Below are 8,206 nucleotides of genomic sequence, written 5' to 3' on the forward strand. Positions count from 1 at the left end.
AAGATCATTCATTCCTCCTTAGCTCTGCTTTCATGGGGGCAGGAAATTTGCTCTTGAGGAATAAATCAGCATTGTGCCCGCCTGATGAAACATGTGTGGAGGCCTTTTGTTAAGGAGGTGCATCGCAATTTATCATTTCAGTCCTTTTAAATAGAAATTGAATTTTCTCTATGTAGGGGTTTGATGCGTTTGAAGCTGGACAAACATCATCAATCAACTTTGCTACAAAGCAACAGGAGGTTAAGCGCAAAGTTGGCTCAACATAAGCTTTACGCAAATAGATAACAATGAAACAATACAGCTTTATTCTCATTAATATTTAGTTATTCTCCTAGTATAGCTCTGGTTTCACAAGCCACTTAGGAAAAAAACCTTCCCTGCTGTAATGATTTCTTACACCAAATAATATGAATACAGTTTTATTTATTAGGCCCTTTTCGAGCAAGGTGCAAAAGAGAAATAATCCTCAGTTTATAACAGCTAAAAGTGGCAGAAGCAACTGAGAACAGCAGGATGTTGTATGGCCCCAAAATATATTTATAAATAACCCACTTATAGGCCCTGAAAGAGCATTTTCTATGAGTGATCCTATGAGATCCTGTGAATAGTCCTATTTAAACTCCCAGTTTCTGAAGTTATAACAAACCTATGAAATCATTAGTAATTATTTTGTGTGATGATCAAAAATCCACTACATATTCTAAAGGCATCTTTAGTATCAATTCCTTAATTCATCTATGAGGGATTCTTATAAAGTATTTATGTTTGGGGTGAAGGGGCAAAGCTGTGGACGTTTTGGTGTGGAGAGCAGCTCCACTCTAAAAAGGTAGAAGTTGGGTCGGTTAACAGCCCCTTAAAGAACGAGGTTAATCATGTGATAATATTTATACTGTATCGTGATGAACACAGTGCCTATGGCCGCTGTATACATTGTAAATATTTTCCAGATACTTGACTGAACAAGGAGTACACATAGACAGGGCTATTTGGAGAGGGTGAGTTTGCGGAGGAAGGGGTGCCACACAAATATTTGAAGGGGGCGAATATTCAAAGGGCAATTGTGCTTTGAAGCACAAGGAAATAAGCTGAGCCTTATCTCTATGAGCATTTCGTTTTCATTACACTTTACCAGCTTCAGCGGCTGACTGAGCGCAAGAGGGCACGACTGAAGCTACAGCACATGTAATTATTTAAGGCCATTTGTTAGTTTTGGACGGTTCCTGTCGAGCCACACTGAACAGAGCGAGGCCTATTACTTCACTTTACTTTGTATACTTTGTTGTATTTGCTTTGTAACACAGCATTCACTTTTGCAGTCACTTTTTATTCAGCTAATACAGAACTTACATTGGTTTCACATCCTCTCCTGGATTTTCAGACACACATGGAGAGTGGGACGGCTGGAAATAACACTGTTGAAAAGAAGTTACAGTAAGGGTTGTTGACTATCTGAGTGGGAGGAGTGGAGCGAGCCAACTGAACCGTCCTCCTCCCAGTGAGGTCACGTGCCCCTCAGGCCCCTGGGAGCCGCTACAAACAGTCTCACACACACCACACACGCACACACACCATACACCACACACACACTGTGGCCTTTCATAGCCTCTCATTAGAGGGCCAGGATATTATGGTGGACACGGCAGAAGAAAAGAGGTGTTGTTGCTACGTGCTCCAATCGAATGAGCCTTTCCCACTTTATATTCCGCTCTGTTGAGGTTTGAATGCAATTATCAGTTCCCTATATTGTGCCCATTCTTCTCATCTGATTAGCGAGAGACCGGCTACCATCAGTAGGTGACAAGAAAGTCATTATTCATGTTTTTGTTTTCATCAATCTACCTCATTTTTTTGAATGACAAATGGCATCGGCTTAAATTTTTTAAAGAGTTACCAATAACTTAATAAAGGAAGTTATTAATAACAAAGTGTTGGTCTCGAGATCAGTTAATCATGGCAGTCCATCTTCTTCAGACAATCATGACCCGATGCAGGATGAAGGTAACAGCTACAGGGATGTGTTGCTCATTGATCTTTGTAGCAGCAAAATATCTATTTCAGTTATAATGGATCCTCAGTGCCATGCTATCGCTCCACTGTGTCCCAGGCAGCTCCATGATGGATGGTTCTCCGCGACTAAGAAGGACTTTGTCTTCATGCCAGGTGATCAATAGATGACTCGCCACAGCAGAGACAGACTCAGGCTGACAGCACTCAACTTTAAATCCCTCTGGCAGGTGGAGAAATGCCAAAAAGTTAAAGGGCAACTTTTAATCCCTTTGCTTTCAACTCACAGTGGGAATAGTAAATTTGATAGCTTTCATTTCCACTAACCAGTGCGGCAGTATTGACAAATTCAATATTAGCTGTTTGTGGATTCAAGAAACGTTTGCACAGAAAAAGGTCAATAAGAAAGTTGGTTAACAAATTGGAGATTTTTATGCTGCGAGAAAGTTAAGTCCACATGAGTGTGCATTTATTACTGCAATGTAGGTAGTGCTCAGGAGAAGGAAGAGTAACAGTGCCCTCTCCTGGACACTGTGATGAAAAAATGACAGTCATCAGCTAAACAATTTACACCAGAGCAAATCTTAATGTCTTGTAATTTGTGACTTTCTTCTTAGGGAGATTACACAGGTGTCAACTGTGTAATCAACTTTTACTTTAACAGCTGAAATTGTTCATCATGTTAGTATTTTAAAACTTATAATCTAGTTTTACTTAAAAAAAAAAAAATACAAATAATTTCTTATCTTATATATCTGACTTCTGGACATCAGAAGTAGGATTTTCATTGTTTATTTTAGCTGGTACTTTACATCATTTGTTTTGTCCTAAAGGCTGTAGGGGGATTTGAAATTTGTAACAAATGTTATGCTACTACACTTGGCAGACAGAGTGCCTTAATGTCATTGAACATGCTCATTTAAATTATTGAACAGCTTTATGTTCTCTTCATGCATGGTTTCACTGCGTTTGTTTTTGTTTTCTTTTTTCTTTTAGGCCGGACCCATTTGAGAGGTTTTAGGAAACCAGGAGAAGACTGTGAACTGAGGGTGAGCTTTAATTTCACTAAAAAAAGAGTTTGTGCTCACAAGATGGTCCGAATTAAACCCAAATCACCTAAACCCTGACACTGTGATAATGTCTGCTGTAAGGTCTATTTTTATTATCAACTAGATATAGACCTGATGGAGTGAGGAGTGTGTGTGGTGGGGGGGGGGGGGGGGGGGGGGGGGGGGGTAGAGCCTCTGCATGGGAACAGCAGGTGTCTCCACAAATAGAGACAAAGTTCTGCATGTGTCACCCAGAAAAAGTACACTGTGGTGTGACAGAGGGCAGGAGTGTTGATGAGTCAGGAAATGTGTGCTCAGTGCCCTGCAATAGACGAATCTGTGAGTCATGCCATACCAAATCTGGATCTGCAGTTTATTGCAAATTTCCTTCCACGTTGGTCATAATGGCAGCTTAACAGCCATTTTACTACAGGAAAAAAAAACAAAAAAAAACATCTTTAATGGAGCCCCACACACCAGATTGTGTGGGGTCCCCTCCCCTGTATCTATTCCCTGTCTATCTGTCATACAGCTCAGTGGTGCAGAGAAGAAATGATCTGAAATCATTACAGAGAGGAACAGCACATAGTGTTTGTAATTTATGTCGACTTCATGCTTAACCTTTTCCTGTAGGTTCATGAATATTCATACTATCTGAGGAAGGTGGGCCATTTGTTATGGATGATGAGTGCATGCTAAACTGCGGTAAGTTGTATTAATCTATACCTTAACATGCTTTAAGTGCTACATGTGATCACGGAAAGTCACTCTTCCACGAATCCCTGACTAATATTTCTACATATTTTAGAGACGCTTTCTGGCATTTCATAGTTTGGTGATGAAAAGCTGAAATCTGATACATTCAATTCCAGCAAAACGATAAAGAACAAGTGTAAAGCAATCCAATCTCAACAGCCGTGAATAGTAGCCTGCAGCTGACCGGATCAGTCATGTTTCCATTTGTATTTCCGAGTACTACTGCAAATTTTGTTCATACAAACCCAGTACTGCTGCATAGTAAGCCTACTTTTACAGTACTCTACTACATTCCCTGTATTTATAATGTGGCTATTAAATATTATAGTGTACCAATCATTTAATCTAAATGCTTCTCTAGCTTCACACACCATAAAATAGTCATACATCTAATTGAAGCTATTTAATGAAGAGATTACTGTGCTGTTTGGCAGGGTCTGTCTACTGAAGAGCTATGGCACATAATAAACAGGACTGATATTTTTCCAATCACCTCAGTCAAGCAAGATGAACAGGACAGATGCTTCGTACGAGATTTTTTGTTTTTCTCCAGAGAGGTAAAATAAAAGTCTAAAAACCAGAGCCTTGAATCCAAAGTACTTCAGATATGACAAGACACTTTGCTGAATGTTAATAACATCAAAGCGTGCGGATGTGAGGTATAGCACGGAGTGAACCACTTCAAATGCAGCTCAGTGATTATGCCTATACACCGGGGTAGGTATTGAAACTACTAAATGGGAAACACAGTACAAAGGAAATGTGATGAAAATCAAGAATAAATATAAACGCCTCACAGATACAGAGGCAGAGAGTGGGTGACTCATTCAAAGCCCATCAAAGAGACAGTACACTTTCACTTTAATAAGCTGTTTGCAGTGGTCCAGCTGACATCTTCCCCTGAGCAGAGAACGCACATAAATGCAGTCTGCAGATGAATAATTCAACAGGCAGGAAAATGATGCATCCAATTTCTAAAAAAAGGCCCTAAGTATCAACATGAAGCTTTAAATATTGTTTGTTTAGTTGTGTCTACGAAAGCACTGGGATAGCTCTGTAATTAAGATATCGCATAAGAAAGTACAACACTTTCTATGTCGGCGAAGAAGGGGGGCAAATGAAAAACAAGATAATAAGCAGAATCCAGCTGCTAATAAAAAATATCGCTGTATTCAAATCACATAAACCGTTCTCTCTCCATGTTCCAATCAGTCACACAGGCCTCCTCGGCCTCACAGTGACACAATACGCCTTCATTTACTACAGCTTCTCATCCTTTGCCCGCTGACTATGTTAATTACAGCACAGGCTTGTATTTCAGAGATCACAGACAGGGCTGTAATTTACAAAAGGGTTCCAGGTCAAAATTATTGGATCCCCTGATTTTAGTAAAGATAAACAAAGTTTATTTGCATTTATTTCTGAAGAAATGAATGAATGAAGAATAATTTTGACCAGGACTGTAGAGCATAAGAGGGCAGGAACTCAGCAGGGACCGAAGAGTGCATCACAGACTTGCATGTTTGACACAGTGCCAAAGGTGCATTCCTACATGTATGATGATGAAAGAGCAAAGTGTGTCAGGAGCAGCCAGTGGCCTCACATAAACCAGCATATAAATAATCCATGTGAAATCTGGCAAAGCGTGTGTAGAAACGGACTGGGTGAGGCTCTCCACGCCTTTGTGAGGCTGTTGAAGTGACTAAAACAAAAGACAACAAAGAGTCCCAGATGAAGGAATGAAGCTGGAAGAACCGAACAGAACAATAAGGAAAAATGTAATAAAAGCCAAAGACCACAGATTATAATAAACACAAGTGATTTAAAACGTGACTGTGAATCAGAAATACAATTATCCTGGAAACATAGGGACAGTCAGAAGGACCCTGCGAGATCGTGAGTTGAAGTAGGTCATTACGCACCAGCACATGGAAAGACTGCAAAGTAATCAATTAAACTTTAAGGTCACTTTCAAAACAAAGACCCAACTAGTGAAGTGACATTGAAAAGAGAAATGGTTGTGTCCGTTATTTTTGGTTACAGGCCTGCTGCAGCATTTCAGCACAGTAGAGCCTGTTCACAATAAAAGCAGGTAAACAGCAGTAGTCAAGTTAAGGAAAGATAAATACATGTGTGTCTCACTGAAATGCAAAACACAAGTAACACAGTTGCAGAAATTTGCCTGAGATGAAACAAAGGTGATTGATATATAAGATTTTATATAAGATTTTACACTTACACTTAAATTCTGCTTCTCATTGCTCCAATGTGATATCATAATTATGCAAATAAAGACCAATAATGAAAGTTTTACGTAATGTTAAATTTGAAACCTCCAAATATAAATTTCATGACTGTACATCCGGTTTTGAGATCTGCATAATCACTGCCACTCAAATGAATCAGTTATCCTTACGAGTATGACATGTTATTCATTTGATACAACCCTAAAGAAAAAATAGCTACAAAACCAATTTGTGATACTGATGATTTAACCTTATTCATACAGACTAATTGCTCTCATCATGTGGTGATTACACCAACTGCCCCACTCCAGGACACTGGCAAGGGCCAATTAGCTGTTGTCTTGAGGCCGCTCTCCACTGCTCATCCTCCCTGACTGTGTTATGGCCCACACTTATATTTCCAAACCAAGTAAGCCCAGCCCGTCTGCTTTTTCTTTGTTGGCTGGCCAAATGGAATACAATCTTCATGAATAAACAACGATGTTGTGGCTTTATAATGCTTTTGTAGAATAACAAGAATGGTAATACGGACAAACAAACAATGTAAGTCTGTGTTTTCTCCGCAGGGTTTCTCTCTCTGTTCTTTTAGTTTTTCAAGCCAGATGAAGGAATAATGTATCAGCTGCAACAGGGAAATCTTCCTGCACTGAGCAGAGTTCTTAACATTGCTCAGCTGTAAAAGTAAAGTCGCATTACATTTAATAATAGAAGAGGCTGCTGTGTGTGTGTGAGTGTGTGTGTGTGTGTGTGGGGGGGGTGCCACAGCACACAAACCTCTGAGTGCACAGCCCCCCCCATAGCCAGCATAGTGACAGACACAGAGGCACTCAACTGGAAGCAAAGAAATGAAGGAAGAGAGGCTTGCATGGGAAGGAATGGAGAGACTTAGAGGTGAGAAAATGAAGGAGTGAGGATAGAAAGGGGGAGGGTAGAAAGATAAAAGGGAGCGGATGCAGAAAAGAAACTGCAAATGGAAGGAGTGGTGTGGCTAGAGAAATCCAGGATGGAGGCACTGAAGGATGAAAGTTTTGCAAGGACTGGGTGTTAAGCTCGCTGGTGAGGGAGAGACTGATTTTAGAAACTAAAATCTGTCCAATCATTTGATTTAGGGATTGTCCTGTAGAAGATCCTCTATCAACTGAAGCAAGTCTATATCACAATATATAATATAAACAGGCTTTATTAAATGTATGCATTCCAGCCTTTTTGTCTTTCGGTAAATTGAGGCTTTAGGCTTTCTTTCCAAATACAGAAACACATTTTTAGAGGTCAGCAGATATGAAAAAAGTTGGTCCTGCCGGCTCTTGCTACTCAGGTGCAGGCTTATTCACTGAAGGCACAGAGCCATGAAATAGACTGAAACACCAGTCAGCCCTGCAGAAACACAGATGAATCACTAAAGAATACGTGAGGCATTCAATAAACAAACACTGCAGCATTTTCAAACAGGCAAAACACATCTCATAGCACTTGTGTTTTTGATGTGTTTAAATTCAAAACTATGTTAAATGAGCATCAGCCATGAGAAATCAATATGGCCTGATGCTGGCACTGGCAGTGGGTATCACAGAGTTTAACACAAGGGGAAATGATCTAATACTAAAATCGAAAACTAAGGAATATCCTGTGACACTAAAAAAAGACTGATACCCTTTCTCAGTCTGACCTCAGAATGAGATATCTCACTAATAGAAAAAAAATGAACTGTTTAGGTTAGATTCTCTAACATAGTGAGGGGGAGAGTTGAATAAACAAACACAGTGAAGATTGTGTTTCATCCTAAAAAACACTCCCAAAGAGTATTCAACCCTGGATACAATATGCAGCCAGCAAGCAGTATACCAAAAGAGGTGATGACGGGCAGAAAGATGCAGTCTATTACTCATGCTTGAGGGTCAAACAACACAACCTCAGGGCTTTTGCTAAGGAAACAGGACGTCCTGCGAGTCCCCAGAGGAAAATTGTCTCATGTTCACCAGGAATGGATCAATAGTGTGCATGACTTAAATTGACAGAAAATGTCACTCTGTCATCAAAGGTCACACAGCTCTACAAACCTTGTTGGGAGCAGTTAATCACTGAATGTCAAATAGTGGCAAAAAAAAAAAAAAAATCATAATCATCATAAACTGAAGGCACAGCTGCAGGAGC

The sequence above is a fragment of the Seriola aureovittata genome, chromosome 9, assembly GCF_021018895.1.
Source record: "Seriola aureovittata isolate HTS-2021-v1 ecotype China chromosome 9, ASM2101889v1, whole genome shotgun sequence".
NCBI lineage: Eukaryota > Metazoa > Chordata > Actinopteri > Carangiformes > Carangidae > Seriola > Seriola aureovittata.